Source organism: Physeter macrocephalus, chromosome 1 (genome assembly GCF_002837175.3).
Source record: "Physeter macrocephalus isolate SW-GA chromosome 1, ASM283717v5, whole genome shotgun sequence".
In the NCBI taxonomy this organism is placed as follows: Eukaryota; Metazoa; Chordata; class Mammalia; order Artiodactyla; family Physeteridae; genus Physeter; species Physeter macrocephalus.
Genome location: NC_041214.2, coordinates 67,906,310 through 67,934,178, shown reverse-complemented (window position 1 = coordinate 67,934,178; position 27,869 = coordinate 67,906,310). Strand labels below are relative to the sequence as shown.

The following is a 27,869-nucleotide window of genomic DNA, read 5'->3' as shown; positions in this document are numbered from 1 at the left end:
CCCATCGACAGAAGAATGGATAAAGAAGATGTGGTACATATATACAATGGAATATTACTCAGCCTTAAAAAGGAACGAAATTGGGTCATTCGTTGAGACGTGGATGGATCTAGAGACTGTCATACAGAGTGAAGTAAGTCAGAAAGAGAAAAACAAATATCGTATATTAACGCATATATGTTGAACCTAGAAAAATGGTACAGATGAACCAGTTTTCAGGGCAGAAATTGAGACACAGATGTAGAGAACAAACGTATGGACACCAAGGCGGGAAAGGCACAGGGGGGTGGGGGTGGCGGTGTGATGAATTTGGTGATTGGGATTTACATGTATACATTGATGTGTATAAAATTGATGACTAATAAGAACCCGCTGTATTAAAAAAATAAAAAATAAACCTATATAAAGGTTTAAAACAAACAAACAAATAAAAGAAATATTGAATCACTATGTTGTATACTAGGAACAAGGAAACAAACAACCTCATAGAAAAAGAGATCACATTTGTTGTTACCAGAGGTGGGGGTGGGGGAGGGGAAAATGGATGAAGGTGGTCAAAAGGTACAAACTTCCATTTATAAGGTAAAGAAGTACTAGCGATGTAATGTACAACATGATAAATAAATTAACACTGCTGAATGTACATATAAAAGTTGTTAAGAGAGTAAATCTTAAGTGTTCTCACAACAAGGAAAAACATTTTTTTTCTATTTCTTTAAATCTGCATCTATATGAGATGATGGATGTTCACTAAACTTATTGTGGTAATCATTTCATAATGTATGTAAGTCAAATTATTATATTGTGCACCTTAAACTTATACAGTGCTGGATGTCAATTATATCTCATTAAAGCTGGAAAAAATATAATTGAAAGTGTTTTGTGATTTTATTAACATAGACTAAACTTTATTAAGCAAATAATAAACACTAAAGAAAGGAAAAATTTAAATCAGCACCAATAATCCAGAAGAATTGATAAACTGCATATGCTTTAAATACTTATCCTTTAATATTAATTATAAAAAATAACTTCACAAAAGCTAGCCAATTATGAGTTCAGTTATAATATTTTCCAATAACGGAATATAATATTCTACGTTATTGATTTAAAAATCAAGTAAACGGACTTTGGGGTTGACATTAAAGATTTTGAATGTATACCCATCCTGAATAGATGTCATCTGAGGAAATAACTGTGGCCAAGATGAAGACTTTCCCCAGAAAATAATTATAGGTAAGTTTCAACTACAAACAAATGAGCAATTTAGGTGCCAAATATCTTAATGAAGCTTAATCTTTTCATTTAAGCATGCTTAATTGAGACAAAGACCACTATTCATGTAAACGCTATACTTTTCCGCATCAAATAATCATAAATATTGATACACCAATTTTACCTGGTACGTAAGTGTTTACCCGGTACATAATATTGATTTTCCTGACAATTCTAAATAACACTCTCCTATTAACAACTCAAAAGAAATTGCAGGCTCAAACATAATATTTCTTTTAAGAGAAATTAATTTTATTTTCAAAAAGGTATCTCAGTCAATGGCTTTTTATTTAGCACAGAATATTATTGCCCTTGCCCCCAAAATGAATATACTTTCTTAGCCTTAATTATAAGGCAAAAAATTATGTTTCTCTTGTTTATTAAAAAAAGTACAATGTGTTTTCTTCTTAATAGAACTGTGTAGAGGGAAATAACTATTCACTTCAGATGAATTTCTCATGATGAAGGCAGAAAGAATAAAAATGTCCAATAATTAACTTTTAAAATTATATATGACATTTTTGATCATTTCTTTCACATCCTCAGAGATGCAGCATATTGTTAACATAGGAATAAAGATTCTTCCAAACTAATATTCAGAACCAGTCTACAAATTTTTAACAAATATTATGATTTTGAACAAATCATTTTGTATCTTGGTGACAACTTTCTGTATCTAATGACTATAAATAATAACTTTCCAATGTAAAAAATTACCAATCATAAAGTATCTTAAAATTCTGTCAGAAAATAAAAACTTAATGCATATATTAACACTGAATAAGTTAATCTTATTCAGTGAAAATTGTATTTTGTCAGTGAAAAAGGATAGTGAAAAACATTGAGGAATTTCAGGCATCTGACTAATAGGTTAACTAAATTCACAAATGCAACATTTAAATAAACTTTCTATTAATCTTTTTGAAAATAATAAAAACACATTTTTCTATTATAAATATCTATTTGAATATAAAATTAGAAATATTCTAGAAAAATAGCTACATATTACATTTCTAATGGCCCACAACATATGGCAGGCATTCTTCTATCAATTTTAAAATGAAAATGTTTATTATATTCTGTATATTCAGATTCTTAACATTCATTTCAAAATCCTGTCCCAAAGAATATAAACTGAAAACAAACTGTTACAAGCAGAATCCCAGAAGTATACAGAGGACATGCTAAAGAGTGATGAGGGCAAGTTAAGGAAATCCACAGTGAAGCACACAAGGACTGATGACAATTGGAAGCCCCTGGGTGCTTTGTTTTTACTACATAAAGTAACTTTATTTTTTTAATTGAAGTATCAATATAATTGATTTACAATGTTGTGTTAGTTTCAGGTGTACAGCAAAGTGATTCAGTTATACATATATATCAATATATATCTGCTCTTTTTCAGATTCCTTTCCCTTATAGGTTTTTACAAAATATTGAGTGTAGTTCCCTGTGCTATACAGTAGGTCCTTGTTGGTTATCTATTTTATATATAGTAGTGTGTATATGTTAACCCCAAACTCCTAATTTATTCCTCCCCCCTTTCTCCTTTAATAAGTTTGCTTTCTATGTCTGTAGGTCTATTTCTATTTTGTATATAAGTTCATTTGTATCTTTTTTTTTTTAGATTCCACATATAAGTGATATCATATGATATTTGTCTTTCTTTGGCTTACTTCATTTAGTATGATAATCTCTAGGTCCATCCATTTTGCTGCAAATGACATTATTTCATTCTTTTTTATGGCTGAGTAATATTCCATTGTGTGGATGCAACCTAAATGTCCATTGGCAGATGAATGGATAAAGAAGATGTGGTGTATATACACAATGGAATATTACTCAGCCATAAGTAAGCCCCTGAGTCTTAAAGGGGTCAAGGAGAGCGAGCAGTGTTACTGGAACCTAATAAGAGTGGGAAGCTGTTGAAAAAGAGCCACATGACAGGAAATGTGGCCACAGGTAGACGAGTTTGCTCCTATCTATCAAACATAGCCCCATGGAGGTTAGGGATAAATATCCTGAGCTCTCACTTTTCCCACACACCAAACTCTTGCATGTGCCTCCCGCTGGCTGAACCCAGTAGAGTTAGAAGGCTAGTGAGTTTGGATGATGCAACCCATTGAGATGGACATTCCAGGGCAGAGTGGAGAATGGTTCTGAGGAGGAGAACTCTGGGAATACAAAAATGAGTCTGATTGGGAATATGGGATTGACAGGTACACACTACCATATTTAAAATAGATAACCAACAAGGACCTACTGTATAGCACAGGGAACTCGATTCAATATTCTGTAATAACTTAAATGGGAAAAGAAGTTGAAAAAGAATGGATACTTGTATGGGTGTAACTGAATCACTTTGCTGTACACCTGTAATTAACACAACATTGTTAATCAACTATACTCTATTATAAAAGTTTAAAAAAAAATTTTTAAATGAGTCTGCTATTGACCCCCATCCTTTAAGAATTCAGTCTTTTGAGCTCTTTTCTATCTATCTTTCAAATGCATATAGTAAGAATATGAACTAGATTTCAACTTAAATTGGAAACAAAATTTAGGAACATGCAATATATTCATACTGGAAAATTCAGAAAACAAGTTCATGTTCTTCTTTGCTTTTATGTTTAATATATATTAATAGCAGTCCAATATAATGATATATATATATATATAGTTTTGATTTCACGTTGTAATGGCACTTGTTCCCATATAAATTACATTTATAGTCAAAAAATAAAGTTATTTGGATGAAGAAATGATCTTTCTTACTTTTACATCATACCTATGCAGGAAATGTCATCTGCAGGAAATTACTGCATCAAAAGCCTTACAGTAGGGACTTCCCTGGTGGCGCAGTGGTTAAGAATCTGCCTGCCAATGCAGGGGACACAGGTTCGATCCCTGGTCCAGGAAGATCCCACATACCGCGGAGCAACTAAGCCCGTGCGCCACAACTACTGAGCCTGCGTTCCGGAGCCCGCGAGCCACAACTACTGAAGCCCATGCACCTAGAGACCGTGCTCCGCAAGAAGAGAAGCCACTGCAATGAGAAGCCCGTGCACCGCAACGAAGAGTAACCCCCACTTGCCGCAACTAGAGAAAGCGCATGCACAGCAACGAAAACCCAATGCAGCCATAAATAAATAAATATATGTGTGTGTGTTTTTTAAAGCCTTACAGTAATTACCTTTTTAAAAGTTAGGCTAAGCACAATAAATTATTTTTATATGGAACTACTTTCATATGGCAGCATAAAATAATCAGTCAATGGCTATATCTGAAAAGGAAAACATAACTTCATTTAAGCTTGGTATGTTAAGTCATTTCTGCTTATATCTTCCCACATTTGGCATTGTTAATTTCCTCTATAAATAACCAAGACTCTCTACCCATATGTCCTATAACATGAATTCTTACTTCAGCAATAGTTGGCTGCTACGACCATGACTACCCATTTGTGGTTATAATCGTACTGAAAAAGAAAACAAGTTTCTTAAGAGAAATTCCACACCTTCAAAGCTGATTTTTACTCTTTAAAGAGTCTTTATTATGCTTACACAAGCCATGAATTTCCAAGAGACAAACAGGTATACAGTGTTTTGTACACTTATTTGATCACCTTTTTCATGGAACACCTTAAAGAATATTGTTTAAGAAACAATACTGTAGCCATTCAAAATCCCTCACAGCAATTTCAAAGACAAGGATACATACAAAAACAGGTCCTTATCAGTAGAAGGTACCTTTGCATTAATGTTATATTTCCCCCCCACCAATCCCTGGACCATATTCCACCCCCATCAGAAGGTTCAGTTCATTGCACTGGATGAAGAAAAAAAAGTTTAAAAATGCTTGGTATCATAGCTATTATTATTGACTGGCTGCTTACACTGAAACGATCAGCTTTATCATAGAGGATTTATAAATTTCCTACATCTATGTGCTTTATAATGTGTCTCTAATTCTCAGAAAATGTGCAAGAAATACTTTTTGTATATAAGATTGAGAGGAATAAAAAGTTGTTAATATTCAATCTAAAACAATGTCCTATTTATGCCAAAAAATATATAAGAAATAGGCACCCTAGGTCTCATCTTCAGCTCTCACATGAACTTACTCTGTCACTTGAGAAAAACTGGACTAGTTTATACTCCACTCAACCACCTGTGTGTGTGTGTGTGTGTGTGTGTGTGTGTGTGTGCGTGTGTGTGCCTGCGTTTGTGTCTGAAGGTGTTTGGGGATGGTGTATTTCTTTCTCTCTGCTATTCTTTTCCTCTGTCCCTCTAGCCTATTTCCACTAAGAACATAATGTACTCAAAACAAAAGATATACACGATTTCTCAGGATATTAAAAATAACACAAACAATCAGAGCACTCAGAAGCTATAAATCAGAAATTATACGCATGTATTGTATGCATATGCATGCAATTGAAAGGCATATTAAAGGTTATATATGTATACCTTTATATACAAAGATGCACACACAAATATATATATACATATATATATATTTTTTGCTATGTATAGAAAATAAGGACTAAAGAAAAGTACAAGTACGCCAACATAGTTACTAAGACCATATATCAAATTAGGCTCTGAACTCTCTGACAGAAGGGCAACAGAGAAATACAATCACAGATTTTCATTATTGGACTCAGTGCAATTCATCAAATGATATAAAACACTTTCTCTCTCCTTCCCTTCCTCCCTCCTTCTCTCTCTCTCAGTCTCAATCTATACACACACACGTGTGTGTGTGTGTGTGTGTGTGTGTAATCTCTACAGATATAAACATGCAAGAGTTAAATACACACAATTTTGACTTTTAATCTATCACATATTTCATACTTTAATATTTTCAAAGAGCAAATATATCTTTGTATAAATTATATGTGTGAAAGCCTACCGTGGCATCAAAAAATGAAAAAAATATTAAAAGTATGGCTAGAAAATACACAGATTCTGAAAATCTAGGTTGTTTTTAAGTACAAATGTTCCACCTAGTAGTGTTTTATCTGCCTAGGAACAAGTAGTACTGTACTAGAAACCAATTTTTTAAAATAAGGTAACATTTTTACTTTAAGGGGCCTATATGATGAAGAGTTGTAGAAAACATGAAATACATGTTAAATTTTTATTTACTCACACATGTGAATCTACACACCCACATAGCACCCTTTAACCACTGTGTAAGATGATCTATGATTTTACATGGGAAACATTTGCAACTGTTACCTTCACTCAGTAGCTTTCTTTCCAACACCTATTTATAGAAGTATACAGATGACTAGAATGTTTTGAGCTGAGACTTGAGGGAAAATACTATGTAATAGTCTTCTCTGTGTTACAGTGCCAGGTACATGGTTGGCATGCAACACATTTGGATTGAGCAAATGAAAGAGTAAATAGTTTATCAAGGAAATCAAGTGACAAAGATCATCACTAAATTATCTTCTTTAGTTACAAATGCTGGATCAATCCTAGAGAATGGGATTTAGGGTGATATCTCTACCACCGTACACTTAGAGCCATATGAATAATCAGGTTCCCCACATACACTCATTCCACTTAAAAACGAAGGAGACACCACAAGTTGTAAATTAACAGCAACATCAGCCCTTGGACTTGTCTCACTTTGGCCGTTTTTTTTTTCAGCTTTCGAGTTAGTTGCCAACAAAGGCATTTCACATAAAATTTGGATTTTGAGCTCCTCTTAAGAAATCAAATGTCTGGCAACCCTGTACCCAGAGTTGCTCAAGACAACACAAAGTTACACCCAAATGCTGTTGCTCCCTCTAGACAGGGCATGTGCTTTCCAGTAACCACATCACTCTCTCCCCAGTATCTGGTACTCCAATGGCTTCATCCATTTATGTTCACTCTGGGGCCACTGCAAGCATCTGATTTTGTAAGCTCTGCTATGCACAATCCATTTTTAATAATGAATCCAAATCTCAATTTTGGTAATTACTAGCAGTGCAACCTTGAGCAAGTAATTTATTCTCATAGAGTCTCAATTTCATCACCTATAAAACTGTAAAAGTAATCCCCTGTCACATCACAGTGTGACTGTGGAAGGAAATGAGATTATATATGAAAAGGCTTTGTGAACTTGAAAGGCCATATGTATATAGTCTTATTTTTATTTTATTATTAAAGTCCTAATAAGTAAAACTGTGATCATCTTTAAACTATGATATATTCCTAAACAAAATTTAAATTCTTAGATTAATAGGTAGAAAAAGAAACTACAAATGTTAACAGTGACTTAGATGTACAATTAAAAACTGGTGAATATTAGAATGCAAGCAGAGACTATATCATCAGATGGCGTTATTTTTGTTCAATCCACTTGCTCTAAAATAATTTAATCAAATGTAATGTTATTTAAGAAAAGTTAAGGTCAAATTACTTTATTAAAATAAAAGATATAGAGCAGGCAGGATATATAATATTTTTATTAATTATTCCCAAATTATCTATAAATAAATATTTGTTTTCTGCATGAAGTATTAATAATATAACTTAAACACATTTAATGTTAGTGTCTTAAAGAAAAGCAACTATGCTTAAAGTAATTCTATAATAAAGAATTATAGAATTAAAATCTAAATATCACTCTTACTTAAAGTTTTACAGTAAAGTCTTAATTTTAAATGTATTTCTATATCTTTATTGCTATTGTTTTTATTTCAAATTCTCCCTTTAATATGAGTGTGTATGTATATTCAATTTTTAAAATTGAAACCTTCTATTTCTGAATAAATTTTCAAAAAATCATTTCTATTCACTGAATATAGGCACAAATTCCATTTGTGTGTTTTCCTCCTTCACAGTTCCACATCTCTTATTCACTGACTTTGTTTCTTTTGCCTAATAATGCTGATGGTTACCCAATTTTGAATCCTTAGTAACTTGTGCTAAAGATGCTTGATATTGTATGCATACTATCATAAACATTATGCTGTCATATATAAATATATTTCTATACAAAAAATATATTTCCCTTTGGCCAATTTTTTCATTACTGAATACATAAATGTCACTGGGGTACCTCATTTACTTAATGGACTTTATTAACTTGATCAAAATCCATCACTAGAGTGAATCCTTTAGTTTCATATAACAACAAACCTCTTGCACTTTTTTCTCTGGATCCAGACTGAGTTTTGGCAAGCATGATCATACCTTCAATGATATGTGACTTTCAGATATAAAAAAAGGTGCTTTTCATATTCTCCATAGTTTACTATGATATATTCCTATTAGATGTACCATTAAAAACTAGTGAATATTAGCATGCAAGCAGCTTATTGTTGTGCTTATCTTTAGTAGCCATAATAATTACCATGTACTGAGTGCCTATCTTGAGCAGGGCCTTACATATTAAGCCACTGAATCCTTGTCATAACCCTCTACATATCGTAACATTAGTTTACAACTAAGGAAACCGAAGCTAAAGAAAGGTTAAGTAACTTGATCCCTGCCTCACAGCCCATAAGCAAACGGCAGAGACAGAATTACAACACAAGTTTTTTCAGATCCCAAAGCTCCAAATGCTTTCTAAGCAATTGCTTTTCAAGCTATTTCCATTGTCCTCAGGGATGAATAAACTCCCTAAAACTGGTAATAAGAGTCAGAGATCATTATATAAATAGTGGATGCTGAAAAAATCTCTAAAGATTTATGAGCCCATTGTGAAGGCAGTATAAATTATGTGAGTTGAAATGAAACCCATAAAGATGACAGGATTCAATGATTGATATGTGCTTCATTATCATTATTTACAAGGAAGATATACTACAACCTAATGTTTAAATTTCCCTCAATTCATTTATTTAATCAAAAATAGGAAGGAGTGGGCTTCCCTGGTGGTGCAGTGGTTGAGAATCCGCCTGCCGATGCAGGGGACACGGGTTCATGCCCTGGTCCGGGAAGATCCCACATGCCACGGAGTGGCTGGGCCCGTGAGCCATGGCCGCTGAGCCTGCGCGTCCGGAGCCTGTGCTCCGCAGCGGGAGAGGCCACAACAGTGAGAGGCCCGTGTACCGCTAAAAAAAAAAAAAAAAATAGGAAGGAGTAATTTTTTTATAAAGAGAATCATTTTTTATGATGCTCCCAAGGGGAGAGGCCACAACAGTGAGAGGCCCGTGTACCGCTAAAAAAAAAAAAAAAAATAGGAAGGAGTAATTTTTTTATAAAGAGAATCATTTTTTATGATTTAAATTAAATTAAATCCTATTTAATTTTTTTCTGCCTAGTAAATTCTTATGGTGACAATTTGAATCTCATTTTGTAAAATAAATCCAAAAATTATATTGATTTTACTATATTTGGTCTTCAATGCATTTTGTATATCATTTTATTTATTCATGAATTAAGAAAGATTAATGCTTAACTCAAGCACCTAACACTTTTTTAGTCTTAAATATAATTTTTTAAAGAAATATACAAGTGTTTACACAAAAGTGTAAACTAGTAACATTTTTCAGGATTATACATTGTGTAAGAACACAAATTCTGAAATTCAAACCCAAAAGACTGACATATGAGGTTGGTCCTGAAGTCTTGTTTCTCCTTTTAAGCCTATACATTCCAATTTAATCCAAAGTTGGTAACCAAGAGAAAGTATAGATTTTAGAAATAAATATCTATATGATTCAGTTTATTTCTATTTATTCATTATATCATTGATCCATTCATTTTTTATATAGGGATATATATGTGTATGTATACACACACACACACACACACACACACACACACATATATATTCTACTTGCCACCAAAAAATGATTTGTGATTCCAGATTCCTCAGTTCCTCATGTTAATAGGCATGCAGGCAATCAGGTTGCTAAAATTAAAAGTAGTTACTGAGATTGAATATTAAACTCATCTCTGAGACTCCTTGTAGCCAATAACAGAAAAAAAGACAATGATGCTGACTTCTTTGCAGCTATAACTATTTCTGTAGCTTGTCAGAATAATTGAAAATATTTTCAGATTTCTGTAACTGTTTGAAAACTACAACATTTTTCAAGGTTACTGATGATTTCATACAAAACATGCATGCAGACAATATTTAATGATATATAGGTAATGTTTACAAGTTATCAGGAGAAGTAGTCAACATTAACACCAAAATGCTGCCACAAATGTGTTGCTTCGGAAATGTTCTAATTTAACAGTGATGGGTTAAATTCACTTCTATTTGTTTCAGAATCATATTTGACTCCAGTCAGTGCCCTAGACTAAATTATTATACTTTGTTGTTTACAACCACATAAATATACTGCATCTGAGTGAAGATAAGCCAACAATAACTAACTGCTTATTAGTTTTTAGCCTTTGTGATGTGTTTAGTGTGTAGTAAACACCATACCAGGGTGTTTGAGTAAGAAAAAATACAAGAGAATCAAAAGACAGTTTCTGCCAAAGGTTGATAAGCTACTGGAGAGGTAAGAATACTTGGTTCACCTTGTGCATTGCTAGTAGGAGTATAAAATGGTATAGCTGATGTGGAAAACAGTATGGAAGTTCCTACAAAAATTAAATACACAATTATCATATGGTCCAGCAATTCTACTTCAAAAGAACTGAAAGCAGGGCTCCAACAGATATTTGTATGCCAATCACATAGGAGCATTATTCACAATAGCCAAAAGCTAGAAACAACCCAAATGACCCATCACTGGATAAGCAAAATGTGGCATATATAGATACAATGGAATATTATTCAGCCTTAAAAAGTAATGAAGTTCTGAAACATGTTATAACAATGTGGATGAAATTTGAAGGCAATATGCTAAGTAAAATAAGCCAGACACAAAAGGACAAATAGTGTACGATTATACTTACATGAGGGGCCTAGAGTAAATTTACAGACACAGAAAATAGGATGGTGGTTGCCAGGAGATGGGGGGGAAAGAAATTGGAAAGTATTGCTTAAAAATTTCAGTCTTGGAAAATGAAAAAATTCTGGAGATGGATGGTAGTGGTGGTTGCATAGAAATGTGAATGTACTTTATGTCATGAACTGCACACCCAAAAATAGTTAAAATGGCAAATTTTATGTCATGTATATTTTTCCACAATTTAAAAAGAAATTAAAAAAGAATACTTGGCTTACTTTTCTAAGGTTTTTTTTTTGCTTATATTAATTTTCATTCATCATTCACTAGCTTTGAAAGTATCACTTATGTGAACACTTAATGTGTTCCTCTGGCCAGACCCGAAAGCAAAATGTAAGGAGAAATTCCTATGTTCTATTTTCTACTGCATTTCTATTTCTATTGTATGTCACCCCATGACATAATATTGCAGTGGTTCTCAAACAGGACCTTATTTAAAAAGCACAGAACCCAAAGCCACATAAGAATTACAGAATCAGAATATTTGAAGAGTCCTACCCAAGAATTCTTTTTAACTCCCCAGTAATTCTGATCATAAACCTTGTTGGGAATGACTTTACTTTTTTACTCGGTGTGTGGTCTTAGCTGAATACTGACAGAAACTGATTTTTTCAGAGCTGTGGAAACACCATAATCTAACTCTCTCATTAAGAAATAAACATTTAGGAATTGGAAACATTTCTAAGATTCCTTCCAAAACTGAATAACATAACATGAAAGCTTTCACTGTCTTTCATCCACTGTCTAGGCTCTTGTGGTTAACAAAAAGCAATAATATATTTATTCTATACCTAACGCCTTTATAAGAACAGCATGATCCCAGAAAGTCTAATAATCTCCATTGATCCATAAAATTTGATGGCAATATCATTATGAATCCATCCTAAACTAATTCCCTTTAATATAAGCATGAATTATATATTCCAGTCATAGTATATAAAGTCTAAACTCACTTAGTCAGGTTGATATTAGAAAATACACTTATTTAACTCATGATGGCCCTACCAGAAAATATGTTTGAGTTGACCCGAGATCTTCTAATATATATGTTAAAAAAATCTTATAAAAAACAAATTAGCTTCAAAAGTTCTAGAGTACATTAGAAAACTGTCTTTCTAAGGGGAAAATATTACCAATTACATGGGCATAAACTCTGAAGTTTCTTCTCCTCTGAACCCATTTTTCACATAAGCATCAAATAAATTTTCTTCACACACAACTCTGAGCAAGTCATTCTTGTAACTTAAGCAATGTGAACAAAAAGTGCCAATTGTTCAGGCCTTTTGCCTGTTAATGCAAAGCCCAAACTCCCTAGTGTAGCATTAAGGTCACTAGGCTATGACCCCAAATATTTTAGGGACTGCGTTAACCACAGTTTCAGTTGTTTATCACCACAGAGTCAAAATTACAAGACACAAGAGACTGAAATGGGTTCTACTCTCCATGTATTCATTTCTTGGTGTGGCACTCAGTTAAGCCCAGATTGCCCCTGCACCCTTCCTAACCTGCTGCCTGATGTTGGGGTTCTTTATCTGTGTGAACTTGGCCCTAGAGCTGGAGCTGCTCCCTTTTCAATCAGGGAATTACCAAGGGCTGCTCCTGCTTGATAATCCAGCCTCTGTGAGTGTGGCAGGGTGCAAAAGAAGGCATTCCCATCCTTCCATTACTTTTCCTGATGGCAAAGAAAGTGGTCCCATCAGGACATCCAGTCATAACTCTTATCTCAGGTCTCCTGTCATCTCTTTTCGAAATATAATCTATGAACATAATTTTTCAAGCAAGCATAAATTTTAAACCAAGAAGTACTTCAAGAGAGAATTTACGGGTGCCATTTGTTCCATTGTCTTTTTGCAGAGGTGCAGCTTATATTTGAGAAGAAGCACAAATATCTCAGCCAATCTTGCTTAAAAACAACAGATAATAGTCATAGTTTTAAAAATTCTAGCTGCATCCCATAAGACAGAAAAATCATTATATACAGGATCCACTCGGGGGATATTCCTGAGGTCTCCTATAGTATCAACTAACCTTCCCCAAAATCATTCGTACTATTTTTCTTGAGCTGCAGTCATTGTGGACTCATTTATGTTTCTTCTTACACAGACTTATACCTTCTCAACTGCATACCTACATTCACCCTGTATTTTCTACCTGGACATCGTTACATCCTTCACTGCTTTTTCTACCTAGTAACGTGACCTTCCTTCGAAGGATCTCCTCACTCTCTCCCCCGTTGTGGTGCTTTCCATGGCCTTTCCAACTGGAACTGAGCTCCTCATCTTTAAATTCTCATTGCATTTTATTTATGCCCCTTTTGAGCCACTTAAGCACATTCTTCCATCCACCAAAGAAGTCTGAATACAGATTGAATATCCTTTGCCAGATTTTATCAGTATGATTTGAGTGAGTTTATACTCACTGAAAGCAGAAATCTTGTATCATTTATCTTTGCATTCATACCAATATCTTATCAGTAATTTTTAGTCAATTAATGAATATTAGAAAATTACTATCTAAGAAGTCTCTCTTATTAAGATCATTTTAAGTGGATCTCTTTGGTTAAAAATAGAACAAATTTGAAATAGAACAAAATAGAACTGTATCATGAATTAATATGGTGGTAACCATAAATTTAATACATTTTCATAAACAGCTAAAGGAAGTCTCTGCTGTCTGTCACAGAATAAAAGAAATATAGCATCTTTCCAACCCTGTTCCTGTCTTCTCTCCATGTATTCTTTATTATTTATTCCACTTGCTTTAACTGCTGTTAGGTTCAAGGTCTACAATCATTAGGCTTCATGTGAGGCCTAATGATTGTGTCTAAATAGCACTGTTGTATCTCTTGTATCTAAATAGCAATATGATATTGCAACCTTTAGATACGAAGCACTTGGAATTACCTTTTTATTTTAATTATGCATGCTCCATAACAGTAACTCCAAAAGCAGTCCACAGCAAGGAAACAAAATCATTAAATAACAAATTTCTAATATTCCAAAGTCAACACTTTGTGGTCATTCTCTCTTTTTCCTTCTTGAAATTATGTCAGTTTCTATAATTATCTTAATTACCTATTTGCTTACTTGTGTACTGTTCTTCTTTAACAATATCTACACAGCTATCCCACTGACACTAGAATATAATTTCTATGAAAGCAGAGAATCTACGCCGTGGACTGAAAATAGTGTCTGGCATTACAAGAATCACTGCATAAATATTGAATGAGTGAACAGCATCATCAATTAACACTTTCCCTTCTGAAAACTATATTTTCAAGACAATGAAATGATAGGGTTATTCTGGAGTCCCACAATATAAATGTCTTTTATTGAAACAAGCCTAGATTGCTTGTTTCAAGCAATCTGAAAATGGTTCTTAACCCAGGGAAGAGGAGGAGGAAACACAAGGAGCTTGTAGTACACACTGCAGCTGATCGTGACTTAGGGAGTCTAGATTATGGGCTGGATGTGGTATGCGTCAGCATGTATTTTTTTAATAGCTCCTCCTTAGGTGATTTTTTCAGAATTCAAACCCAGAGCCCAAGTTCTCAACAGCTGAGTGTCTTCCTCTATACACTGAATTACCTCAGGTCATTAGTCTCCCGCTAGCAGTGCAGTGCCAGGCCCTCCTATGCCTCAGGGGCATATGCGAAGTCCAGCACATACAATCCCAGAGGCCTGGCTCTGGCATCAGGAAAACTAAAGGCAAGAGATATGCCGAAGGCCAGAAACCCTGGCTAGGTTGACTCTTTCCAGGCCTTTCTTGGGAACTTGGTACTAAATGGAGCCCTGGGACCCCTACTGGCTTGGCTTGGCTGGCTGGTCCCCACTGACAAGGCTAAGTGGGGAGGGGAGATGAGAAGCCCGTCCTACAAGGCTCCTCTGGGTGGGTGTACTGATCAGGGCTTTATAAAAATCATCTTAGGGGCTTTGCCTATTAAGAGATATCATAGACAGCAGGTAATAAGCCCCTCAGACACATTCTACCAGGACTCCCTGGGACTATATAGCCTTTGAGGATTGGAGACCCCGTGAACCCCTCCTCTGAAGCAGTGCTAAAGAGGAACCAATTCTCCCTTTTCTGACTGGGTACCATGCACGGCACATTTGTCTACATGAGAGGCGGATAAGCACAGGGACTAAAAATGGGGTTTGGAAGCCAAGGTGTTGCTCAGGCGATCCTGATGGGGACCCATGTTTGAGAAGTGCTCCAGGGCCTTTGACATTTCTAGGCTAAATCATATTGTATACCAATCTCTCCTCCCACTGACACATTTTTAGTTACAAGTAACAAGCCAACCTTGCGAAGAGGCTACAAAAGGACAGTATAAGAGGTACGTAGGGAAATTAAGTACATGTACTTCAGGACTTCTAAACACCAGTTACCTACGTTTAAGATGAAAAAGAAATAATGTGAATTTTCTAATTAATAAAGAACTTGCTCAATTATTTTCATATAGATGACGGTAAGTGTCCAATTATTATGAATTTAGATCCCACTGTATACAATTAATGACAATAGTAATAAGAAATTACATCCTTTGCACCAGTAAAATTTATGATGGAAAGTTGAGATGTGAATTTTAAAATATACAAGAAGGTACATAATTTTTCAAAATTCTTTTAGGGGAAACATGTACACCCCTGGATCCTAGTTTAATTTCCCTTTTTTACTGCATGCTATGGAAAGTTCCATAATATGAGAGAACCCAATAATATATAAATTTATTATACTATGCATGTGAACAAAGTTTAAAAATTAAGACTATCTAGAATTAGTATATACTATGTTGCCCCATAACTTTAATTAAGCAAACCAGAAAATAAATGACAAAAATTTTTAACTAGCCAAAGGAGCTGTCAAAAATACCACAGTTGATTAAGTCAAAGTGTTAGGTGATTGAAGAACTATTGGAAATAGGTACAGGGCTCCTTATCAGGAGGGAGACAAGAAAAGGCAAAAAGAGCAATCCTCAGAACTGCAAAAATTAGAGCAATCTGAAGCCATTAAAAAAAGGATAAATATTGCAATGTATCTAAATATTACAGGAAAACATATGACTGTATTACTGCAGAGGGCAAAAACAGATATTTGATAATTATACCAACCTCCAAAAGAAGCAAAATGGACAAAGGAGGAAAAATCATGTTTGTTTAATGAAGAAAAAAATACTGAAATATATTTTTATCAAGAATGAATAAATTAACCTGTCCCTCCCTAAACATTCATTAGAAAATTCATTCATGTGGAACAAATTCCTTCACCAATATTTCTGAATATGTGTTAATGTGCAAAAGCATATTTTTATAGTTACCTTTATTATGTCTATAATTTGATATTCTCACACAGTCTCCTTAATTGATTATGCTCATACTGTTAACATAATATTATCAGCTTTTTTAAAAGACTGATCTTCCTTCTGTAATGTCTCCTAGTGCCATGGTTACATTTGGGTTCATGTTGTTTTCTGTGCAGAAATGCCCTTTACCTTCTTCTTTCATCTTTGACTCCTATTTCCATCCTCGATGGAGATGCACCACTCTTTTTAGCCTTCCTTGACAACCCCACCAAGAGTTAGGGTCCTTTGTCCCATAGCTCCTTATATGTACTTCTAATACATTAATAATGAAGCACTATATTATAAAATTGTTCTGGACTAAATTCTTTCTTAACAAAAAAAAAACCCATTTCTTATTCTTTTTATTATCTCCATGGCCTATCAAAGAGCGTGATATGCACTGGACATTCCATAACTACCTACTGAATGAAGGGCATGCAGAAAAGTCCTAAAATCTTGCCATTGTGACTGAAATCATGAAATAAGCTTAGATTGTATATTTTAATAAGCAAAGCCAGAGCAAACATTTTTATTTAGATTTCATGTTCATGGCAATAAAAGGCAGCCTGTTGGAAGGTGTGAAATTCAATTATCATGCTGTTACTATGATATCATTTGAAAACACAACTTAGTACATTAATATATATTTCATTGATACTTATTTCTTTATATTAAATAAAGAAATAAAACTACCCATTTTGATTGTTTCTGACACACTACTCATAAGAGAATCACCAAGATGAAACATTTACATGTTCAAAAGATTACATATTTGGAAATGTACATAATTTGCAACAAGGCCATATTATTTGCAAACATGATCTGAAAAAATAAAAATAGCATTAGCAGAGGAAATCAAACAATGCTCAACTTTATTAAGTCCTGAAATAAACACATGTATATGTATATACATATGTACATGCATATATTTCTATAAATCAAAACTGAGATCAAAGTGAGTGTATAGTTTTGTATTTTAAACAAAGCATTAAATTGGGAACATTTCCTCTGTCATAAACTAATCTCATAAAATATTCTTCAAAATTGTTTAAGGTCCATATGTGGATATGCTGTAAATTATTTAACTATTCTCTATCCTTGGAAACTCTTTACAATTATATTCTTCAATGAACATTATATTTGTGTACCTTTCTGATTATTTAGGCTAAGAGAAACTAATTTTCTTACTGTTTTCTTTTTTCCTACCATTTGGGTATTTCTTTCAGATAATTTTTTTCATAAAAACAAACTGCCTTCAACATGAAAAAAAATAACATTTGCATTTCAATGTTATGCTGGTTGTTTTTTAGTCCTGGTATTTATATTATGGACAGTAAAAAGGAATGATCTGAAATTTTGGCTATTAAATCACAGAAATTTATGGCAATAGAATTCTGAGGATATTATTTAGATCATTGTGTCTTTGAATATCCACTCTTTCAGATCTCATATGAAAATGTTATCACCAGGTAAAGTCTTCCTAAAGAGATGGCAAAGTATAATGTCCCTTGGTAAATAGTAACGTGAACATTAAAATGTAACAGTGTTTTAAATAAACTGCTTAATTTCAAATAACCTACTTAATTTAAATAACTCTACTTAATGGCTAATAACTTATAAAAATAAGTAAGTAGATAGTGCTAAAGATGTTTGAATAACTACTAACGAGGCACTTTCAAAGCTACAGAAAAGAAGCACATATTATCTTGCATTTTAGAAGTGGCAATCCAGGTAATTACTAATTATTCCAAAATTAACTGTTTAGGTTTGCGATATAGGATCACTGCAGTCCAATCTCCACATGATGCCAGTGACTTTACACTTGGTCTTCAAAATGGATTGCCGTGAAAAAAGCATGCACTGGACTTAGAAGACCATTATACACAAAAAAATTAATATAGAAATTTTCAAATATTTACATGTTCAAAAGATTAATGATTCTTAAGAAATGTGTATGACAAAACAATATGCAACAAGGTCATATTCTTGTCAATATTGTTTAAAATATCAAAATAGTACTAACAGAGGAAATAAAATACAGTTTAATTTTATAAAATTCTGATAAAAACTTGAAAAGTGATTAAAATCCCAAATAAATATAGAAAATAACATTGTGTGATCCTGTAACAATTTGAAACACTATTATAAATACTGTCAAATATATGTTCACATCATATCAAGAAAAATGGTAAAATTATTTTAATAAGGAGTAAAAAGTAGAAAAAGCAAGACTCAATTACCCATTAAAACTATATCTATCCATAATAAAGAAATTAAAAAGTGAAAACACAACTAAGTTCATTTTCTATTTATTGTTCCAACTTGGCGTATTATTTTATAGATCAAAGTAATAAGCACCTTGAAAAAGAGGAGTTTTGCAGTTACGATGGGGAAACCATCATGACTACCATCCAAAGGCAAGCAAATCATGAATAATGTTACAAATAAGTACATATGAAAGTAGAACATATTCAATAATGGACTTTTCATACATCAAAGTATAATTATTCAACTGAATAGAAGCTGTATTTTAAAAAACTGACTCTCAGGCCCAAACTCCATCAACCAACACTATTACTGCACATAATAGTACACAACTCTGCAACTCTGCTCTTATGTTTGTCAGATGGTATTTTAAAACTGGACAGAATTCTGACACACAAGATTTGTGTAGGTGAAGGCTTAATATATAACCTTCAAGTAGAACATGATCTTCTGGGACCATAAACTATTTATGATTTTAAAAATTCAAAGGGAGAGAGGGAACAGGAAAGAGCACTATATATTTCCTGGGTGCCTTCTATAATACATATAGAAATTGCAACTCCTATTATTAAAACTCAACAGCTAAACACCTATATATTTATCATGTAACTTAAGATCTTTAAATCATCTGTAAGTAGTAAATATTTGCTTGTTGACACCAAAATATAAGGTCCAGATCATTACACACATCATTTAACTTAATCCTCTCAGTAACTCAATTAAGTTATTATGACTACGTGGATTTTCCAGGCAGGGAAACTGAATCCCAGGACATTGGGTAATTTACCCAGAATCATACTAGTAGGTCGTACAGTCAAACACAGATTATTCTAGCTCCAACCCTCTGCTTTCATAATACATCCCACTGCCTACCATATGGAAAAGCATGCACTTGGCAAAACTCTTCATTTAATGATGAATGATGATCACAGTCTCAAAGGAAATACTATTCTGCTGTGTATAACATTAGGATTCAGTAGCCGATCACCTCACATCAAACTTCCATCTCTAGTCTTTCACTGAGGAAACTCTGGCTTTTGAGGGAAAGGCAGCTGATCCCAAAGTAATTTGCCTCTAAAAGGAAGTAGTCTATTACCTTGCCTTAAATAATGCAGCATTCAGTTATTACTTCCTGCCAGAGTGACAGTTTAAGCGCAAGGCATTAAAAAACTGTTTTCTCCTGTTCTAGCTGTCTGTTATTTATTGCCTCATACACTACTTGTCTGGAAGTGATGGATAAATATTTGAAGGGAAAGATCCATCATTCTGGGTGCTCCATGAAATTCAAGATGGATAAAAGTCAATGTTTCAGGCTCATCTACTTTTAGCTTTCTTTCTATAATAAGCTAAAAACAAGCTTTCAGTGTTTTAAAAGACTCTTCTAGTAAAAAACAAACAGACAAACAAACAAATGAAAAACAGCTTTATCAGTTTCTGCATCAATTTCTAAAGAATGGTTTCTATTCCAATATGTTAAGGATTATTTTTTTCAATTTTGGGAAAAAACAAATGTATCTGAAACAATTAAATTGCCTTTCTGACAACACGATTTTGAGACTATGACTTATTCTTTGGATTATGTTTTAACATAACAAAAAGAGAAGCAAGCAAATACTGGCACTATCAACACAGTTACATGCTATTTCTAGGATCAGAGTGAAACCCCAAACTGCACATCAAAAATCTTTTCTTAAAAGCAAGATTAATTTATTTATAACAATAATACTTGCAAATACTCATTAAACACTACTGTACTTTGAGCCAGCAACCATGCTAAGATTTTTTACATAAATTATCACATTTAATGTGATAGTTCTTCTCCTGATAACTAGTGGCTCTCCCCCACCTCCTTAAGTATTTGCTTAAAATTATCTCAATGAAGCTTTCCCTTACCACCTTCCTTAAAATTGCAATCTTTCCTTTCCCTGTACTCTCTGTTGTCTTTCCTTCCTTTATTTTATTTTTTCCCATAGCATTTGTCACTAACAGATATAGTATATATTCTACAAATGTATTTATTTATTGCCTACCTCTCCAAACGTGAATGTAATCACCACGAGGGCACAGATATTGTAATTATTTATGATTTCTTCATACCTGTTTTCTTCAGTGTTGTAGCCCCAATGTCTGTGAGAGTGGCTGGCCCATCGTTGGTACCAAAAATATTAATTTAATGAAGGTGTTTAGTCTTTATGAACAACCTTTGAGATATTAACACATTCTGTTGAAAAAACTAAGACTGAAAAGATATATAAAAGTGACTTACTGAAGTCATAAAGCAAGTAACTACTCAGGCAGGTTTACGGACTCTCAAGTTCAATCTTCTCTATTCACTATACTGCTTCTAGAAAACAGAACATCCCAACCAAAGTCTATTTGTTCTACGGACGTACAGATCTTTGAATAAATGATGAACAGGTCAAGAAATTATAGCAAGGAAATATACCTTTTAAATACCCTTCATGACTGGTCCTCTTTTTTTTTTTTGACTGGTCCTCTTTGAGAAGGTCATTCACGTGGATGAGCAGGTAGTTTTGGAAGGGATGCAAATGGGTTTGAGGGAGAACAGGGATCAGCTCAGACCATCTGTATCAACCCTGGAAATCAATGTGTTGACAGATGTCACAGCCTGTTTTCCCTCATAACCAGTAACCTGAATGTCATGAAATATTTGCTGAGACAAGAAAATGAATTATACACAAAATTTAAGCTTATGTAAGGACTTTACTTGAAAAGAAAAAAATAGTGAAAAACTATAGATATTTGAAATCTTTATACCCCATATGATACTTACTTAATAGTGCACACATTCTTACTGCAATATATATTTAAGTCTTGTTTACTATATTTTTTCATCTATCTTTCTCTAGCCCATTTTGAAAATAAAATCAAGTAATTCAATTTCCCGTTACACACACCACATATATTCACTTGTATTCTTTCTTTTCCCCCATGCTCTCAAACAACAATCAGAGCCACAAGCAAAGATTGGTCCACATTTGAGGAACTTGATGAAAAGAATATATTTTGCTATTGCCAGAATAGAGGGATATGACTAAATTAGGAAGGTAACTACTTCAGAGAAAATATCTTAGCCATAAAGAATGGATGAAAGAATGTCTCCCATGGCAATAGAAATAAAAACAAAAATAAAAAAACAAACAGTACCTAATCAAACTTACAAGTTTTTGCACAGCAAAGGAAACCATAAAAAAAAAAGAAAAGACAATGAATGGAATGGGAGAAAGTATTTGCAAATGATGTGACAGATAAGAGCTTAATCTCCAAAATATACAAACAGCTCACACAACTCAACAACAAAAAAATAAACAACCCAATCGAAAAATGGGCAGAAGACCTTAACACACATTTCTCCAAAGAAGATACCGATGGCCAATCAGCACATGAAAAGATGCTCAACATCACTAATTATTAGAGAAATGCAAATCAATACTACAATGAGGTACCACCACACACTGGTCAGAATGGCCATCATTAAAAAGTCTATAAATAACAAATGCTGGAGAGGGTGTGGCGAAAAGGAAACCCTCCTACACTGTTGGTAGGAACGTAAATTGGTGCAGCCACTATGGAGAACAGTATGGAGGTTCCTCAGAACACTAAAAATAGAATTACCGTATGAGCCAGCAATTCCACTCCTGGGAATATACCTGGACAAAACTATGATTCAAAAAGACACATGCATCCCTATGTTCACAGCAGCACTAAAAACAATAGCCAAAACATGGAAGCAACCTAAATGTCCACTGACAGATGAATGGATAAAGAAGATGTGGTACATACATACAATGGAATACTACTCAGCCATAAAAAGAACGAAATAATGCCATTTGCAGAAACATGGATGCAACTAGAGATTATCATACTAAGTGAAGTAAGTCAGAAAGAGAATGACAAACACCATATGATATCACTATGTGTGGAATCTAAAATATGGCACAAATGAACCTAACTACAAAACAGAAACAGACTTATAGACATAGAGAACAGACTTGTGGTTGCCAAGGGGTAGGGAGCAAGGGAGGGGGATGGACTGGGAGTTTTGGGTTGGTAGATGCAAACTATTACATTTAGAATGGATAAACAACAAGGTCCTAATGTATAGCACAGGGAACTATATTCAATATCCTGTGATAAACCATAATGGAAAAGAATATAAAAAAAGAATGGGTATATGTGTACAACTGAGTCACTTTGCTGTACAGCAGAGATTGGCACAGCATTGTAAATCAACTATACTTTAATAAAAGAAAAATTGAAAAAAAAAGAATCAATATCCAGCTGATCTTACTTTTCCTACTGACCGTTTTCTTCTCACCGCTCCCCTGGACTAGAGTGACAGTTATAGTAGGGATTGTAAGACTGTAATTTTAGAGTTTAACAGAGTTAAGTAACTTTTTAGAAAGGGAGTTTGCCTGAACCATTTTGTTTATTCTTTTGTCTATAAATACTACTAATATAGTAAAGAATATGTAACCAAAAGAAACAGAATCTGACCAAAAAAGGATGTTAAGAATATGTGGGGAATGAATCTAGGGGAAGTGAGAATAGTTACTTCCTAGAAATTATTAGTCACACAGAAGAATACCATGCCATTGTGAGCTCTTCTAGAGTGGTGAGTATAAAGCAGAACCAAAAATAAACCCAACCCTTCTGAAAGTGAAAGAAAACAAAATGAATCAATTCTTTACCCAGGGAAACTGAAAATTATGTAACTGGACCCAAAAAAGTTCTATTAGGAAGAATCATTTAGTTTTATGAGCTGGCAGATCCCACCTGAAATCCAAGGGACCTGATTATAAAACATGTAACGTAAGAACATCCTAAAGATAAGCTATAACCTCCAATAGTTTCTGTTTAACAAATTCTTTAGTAAACACAGCGCTACTGTAGTCAATAATAATTTCTGTCCAACCCCCACTCCTCCAACTGACTTGTTTCTTTAACATTAATTTTGAAATAAGTCAAAATCTTGTTAATGGCAGTGGCTGAGAATATCAAAGAGGGATACAGGCTGAAAAAGGAACAGTGAATCAAGATCCAAATGCTTGAATATTTTCTTCCATTCCTATCCTTTTGAAAATGGAAAATATCAGGAAAAGTGAGGATACATTTTTTAAGCATAAATGTTTCACAAGCTTATGCAGAAATTATATTAGCTTTTAAATGAATTAGAAATTTAAAACACTTAAATTTTTCTAAAATTTATTTTAAGATGATATGAGTGATGGTAAAAATATATGGCTCAGGTTTTCTCCAAAACAAAAAAGAGAACCAAAGACCTCCTGTGTACTCCAGTTAAAGAGCAATCCTTTGTAACCTTTAAAAACACAATACACCTACTAAGTATCTAAGTAATGACATCAGAGCAACTTGATAAGTGATTAATAATGAAAGTCATACTTTAATGGTGTTTTAAATAATGTTTTATTTTAGCCAACAAAATGAAAAATTACAATAACATTTGTGTTTCAGAAATACGTAGTTTGGTTTTTAAATGAGTAAGCATTACATATATAATACATTACCTTTCATTTACACTACAGGAAAAGCTAATTAAAAAAACAACCACTCTACCATAATATATTTAAAAGCTGCCTCAAATGGCATATTATATTGAAAGTTTTAGAGTCACATCTACCACATTCCTTATGCAAAAAATTATGCTAATAACTATCCTTTCAACTTCAGAATTCCTGAGTTAATCAGTCACTTTGTGGTCCAGGTTAAAATTGCCCATTTTCTTGCTCACTTACCATGAACTACATGCTTATTTGAAGATTGGCTTTGCATGCATAGGACTCACAAAGTCTCTGTAACATATGCATATATAAATGGGTAAGACACCTCAATGTTAATTGCAACACTATTTACAATAGCCAGGTGAAGGAAGCAATCTAAATGCCAATCGACAGATGAATGAATAAAGAAGATGTGGTACATATATACAGTGGAATATTACTCAGCCATAAAAAGCAATGAAATTGGGTGATTTGTAGAGATGTGGATGGACATAGAGACTGTCATACAGAGTGAAGTAAGTCAGAAAGAGAAAAACAAATATCGTATATTAACACATATATGTGGAATCTAGAAAAATGGTACAGATGAACCACTTTGCAAGGCAGATATAGAGATACAGATGTACAGAACAAACGTATGGACACCAAGGGGGGCAAGGGAGGGTGGTAGTGGTGGGATGAATTAGGAGATTGGGATTGACATATATATACTAATATGTATAAAATAGATAACTAAAAAGAATCTGTTATACAAAAAATAAATAAGTAGGGCTTCCCTGGTGGAACAGTGGTTAAGAATCCGCCTGTCAATGCAGTGGACACGCATTCGAGCCCCGGTCCGGGAAGATCCACATGCTGCGGAGCAACTAAGCCCGTGTACCACAACTACTGAGCCTGCGCTCTAGAGCCCACGAGCCACAACTACTGAGCCCATGTGCTACAACAACGGAAGCCCGCGCACCTAGAGCTCCTGCTGCATGACGAGAGAAGACATCGCAATAAGAAGCCCACACACTGCAACGAAGAGTAGCCCCCACTAGCTGCAACTAGAGAAAGCCTGCGAGCAGCAACGAAGACCCAACGCAGCCAAAAATAATATGCAAATAAAATAAATAAACATTTTTTTAAAAAATGGGTAAGAAGGGAGCACTAAGCCCATCAACACAAGCCCACAGTAGAGATGAGGGACAGTCCCTACAGAAGAGAGCTGCCCTGTTGAATACACAGAGATATGGTGTCAGATTTAGGACCTGAGAGAATAGGCCTTCCTGAAAGATGATTGGTTTTAATATGTATCCTTTATTAAAATTATATTATAAATATACTACCATATAAAATTATAAGTTCAAAAGTATTATGATGATAGAATTCACTTTTACACTCTTCACATATTGTGTGCAAATTAAAAGAGTGCTTCTGATAATGCCCCTAAAGAATTACTGAGGAGAATTAAATAGAATAAGACCAAAAATTTAAAAAAATGCTTAAGCCAATGATCAAGCTATTTATTTTTCTCTATTCTGAAACGGTGTTGCTGTCTTGCAAAGATAAACTGCTCTTAGTATTTGTTCGGTCCTCATCTTAAGGGCATGGTAACTAAAGGTCATACTCCACTAATTAATCAATTGCAGACTCATTTAGGACCTCCAAAATAACTCTCCTAGGTTTCCAATCTTTCTTTCCACAGCAGAGAAGGCCAACTTTTAAATACAAACATAACTGTCTCTAAGTAATATTATTGCCTCATCTGTATGTTCATTTATTTCTGTAATAAGAATAATGGTGGGCAGTACATCAGCTATTAGTGATTGGCTAAAGATGTTTGCCTTTTGAGGTTTTTTTAAAAAAATTTTTTAGAAGGATTTAACACAGTTTAAAAACAATAGTTTTATAATCCTGTCTTTGTGTCTTTTTCTTCATTCCCAACCATGCAGATACTTTAAGATCAACTATCAGAAATCTTACAAATGCACATAGAAAGAGAAGAACACATGAGTCATCTCTCCCTACACATATTCCTAAAAAAGTTCTAAGACCATGGCACGTAGAAGGCAGAAGAATCAATCTAACAGTGAAGAGAACCAGTAGGCCTAAAGAGAATATCACTGAATGAGAACGGAGGGCAATGGGCACCAAGAGTTCTATATGATGCACAGTAAAACACGGTTAACTTTCAGACATAATGTAATAGTGCTACAAAATGTTAGAAGAGGAAACAATAGTTCTATCACCATGAATCTTTTTTCATACTGTGGGAATATCTTGATAAAGCAAAATGCGAGGACCATTTGTGAATCCAGATTTTAAATCAGCCTCTGCAAAGTAACTCAAAATATGATCATGATTAGCCATTTAATTTCTTTGGGTCACAGGTTTCCTAAATATATAATAAGGGACTGGACATAGATAATCTTTCAGATCATTTTCAATTCTAATACTCTATGACCTGTATGTTCAAATACTTGAGGAATGAAGTTTTTATTGCAATATTCTATCACAGTACACATATCTATCTGATATATTCATACTAATTATTCTGCACATAAGTAAACACGGCCTCAATTTTGAGATCCCTGAGGTCAGAGACCAACCACGAACCATGAGCATCTAGCACTGAGCAGGCTTTTAATAAATTGACACTGCATGAATAAAAGAGTGAGAGTAAAAGAAGATGCACATTAATAGTTCTGTGAATGAATGAATCACCTTTGTTTACTGTTCACATTTTAACAATCTGGATTTATCTTAATTATCAAGTAGATAGGGAAATTATACATGATAAAATTTGTGCTTCAAATCACCTAGGATATGAGCATTATTCAAAACTTAGTATTAAGAAATCTGAATGTCCACTGGAAAATAAAAATGTATCACTTTTCCTTTCTTTCCCTACTCATTTCAGCAAAATACATTCCAGAAAGATGAAAAAATTCATTACAATCATTAAAACTTTAAATACTAGAATAAGTTAGTAAATATTTTGTGTACTCTTTGGTGATAAAGGCCCCTCTAAACCTGTTCCACAACCATGAAAATATTTAACTACCATGATATATTTAACCACAATATACTTAACTATTTCAAAAAATGGTAATGATGTATAGAAAAAAGTTACAATAAATAAGGTTTTAAAATGAAAAGTGGTTGACATAAATTGCAGCAATATCTTTTTGGATCCCTCTCCTAGAGCAATGGAAATAAAAACAAAAATAAACAAATGGGACCTAATTAAACTTAAAAGCTTTTCCACAGCTAAGGGAACCATAAAAAAAAAAAACCCGAAAAGACAACCTACGGAATGGCAGAAAACATTTGCAAATGATGTGACAGGCAAGGGCTTAATCTCCTAAATATACAAACAGCTCATAAAACTCAACAGCTAAAAAACAAACAACCTAATCAAAAAATAGGCAGACGATCTAAATAGACATTTCTCCAAAGAATACATACAGATGGCCAAGAGGCAAATGAAAAAACACTCAACATCACTAATCATTAGAGAAATGCAAATCAAAACTACAATGAG

General features: G+C 33.8%; 1 protein-coding gene across 16 annotated transcripts in view; it reads right to left on the bottom strand.

Moving 5' to 3' along the window:
- NAALADL2 (N-acetylated alpha-linked acidic dipeptidase like 2) overlaps positions 1-27,869 on the bottom strand; it is a 1,565,958-nt gene that overhangs the window by 1,317,379 nt on the left and 220,710 nt on the right. The window contains exon 1 of one of the 16 annotated variants that reach the window (XM_055083878.1): positions 21,247-21,346. The exons of the other annotated variants lie outside the window; for them this stretch is intronic. The gene's annotated coding sequence lies outside the window, so the exon portion shown is untranslated. Of the gene's footprint in view, positions 1-21,246; positions 21,347-27,869 lie in introns of those variants that run through there. 16 annotated transcript variants of the gene reach the window in all.